Source organism: Austrofundulus limnaeus, unplaced genomic scaffold (genome assembly GCF_001266775.1).
Source record: "Austrofundulus limnaeus strain Quisiro unplaced genomic scaffold, Austrofundulus_limnaeus-1.0 Scaffold632, whole genome shotgun sequence".
Lineage (NCBI taxonomy): Eukaryota > Metazoa > Chordata > Actinopteri > Cyprinodontiformes > Rivulidae > Austrofundulus > Austrofundulus limnaeus.
Genome location: NW_013953034.1, coordinates 113,883 through 115,344, shown reverse-complemented (window position 1 = coordinate 115,344; position 1,462 = coordinate 113,883).

Here is a 1,462-nt window from a genome sequence, read left to right as displayed (position 1 = left end):
AATATTTTTATACTACATTTATCCATTTTAAATATACTAACCTCACTCCTTTGTAACAACTAAGGCAAAAATGTCATTAATTCAGAAAATCTTGTCAGGACCCCTCCTTGATGTTTCAGGACCCCACTTTGGGTCCCGACCCCAACTTTGGGAAACACTGGTTTAGAACACCTTTCAAAAATAAAACAGCAACATGAAAAGTAATTTTGCGGACTGAAGACCTTTCCAGGGTGTTCCCCTGTAACACCGGAGATAGACCCCTCTTCCTCACAACCAGGAAAGGTGAAGCAGGTCCAGGACATGGATGCATGGATGGAATCCCACAGCACCACAGTGTCACTCAGAGGATTTACTACCTCAGCAGTTTTTGTAAGATAGGATGGTTGTTGTCCAGTCCTGGGCAATGTGCTCAACTTCCATTTGGAAGAACAGTTTTTTTTTTTTGTCTTTTAATGGGATTTTAAAAAGTGATATGACTTAAATGTGGAAAAGCTACTGCTTTTCTGGTCTGTTTTTAATTGTCTTTTGTGTTTTTTGATTCGTATGTTTAGTTTAACTTACTTGTAATCTTTGTGCTGTACCATCATTCATCAGCCCTCAGTTAGCCGTCTGTTCCTAGCGTAAGCCTGCCAGTCTCACCTGTTTCCAGTCTGTAATCAGGTCAGGTGTCTTCAACACCTCACTAAGTTAGGACCTGATATTCTGTCTCGTTCCACCTCCATCTCAGGAATGCATTGTTGGCTTCATGCCACAGTCTTGGTTTCCCTCATTGTGTTCTTTTCATGTCTCCTCTAGTTTTGCAAGTTTTGCTGCCATGATAGCATTTTGTGTGTATTAATAATAAAACTAGTAATTTAATTTTGAATAGTTCCTCAGGTCTGCATGCTTTCCTGGGTTTWTATTAGTGAGGATAAAATGGAAACAACTGGTCAATTAAACATTTTGGTAGTGACAGGGGTTCCACCAGGGGTAGGCCAGAGGGAGCACTYACCCCCCTGAAAATATATATACGCCACTGGGTAGTGATAGCCTGGCCCTTGCATTCCTGTGCAGTTCTGGTTTTTACCAGGCTGGGGTAGTTATGGACAGATGGAGCTTTTCAACACAGTTTGGCMCCATCTGGTGGRCAAAAGTAAACAGAGATGCTTAAAACTTTGTCAGAGCTGTCCAGGTGATTGAGGTGGCATTTCTGTTTGATGTCACGTTGTCATTTTGCAGCTTTGAATGTGTAACTTATGTGGGTAAAATAATAAAGTGTTGGTTATTTGATGAAAACGTAATTTTGATGAATAAACGTGTTTAAACAAGTGCCATGATGACTTCCTGACATCCGTAAACACAACATATCTTAACAGAACTGTACTTTTACAACATTCTCTGGTAAGTCACTTCTTACAACACACACACAGAGAGAGAGAGAGAGAGAGAGAGAGAGAGAGAGAGAGAGAGAGAGAGAGAGAGA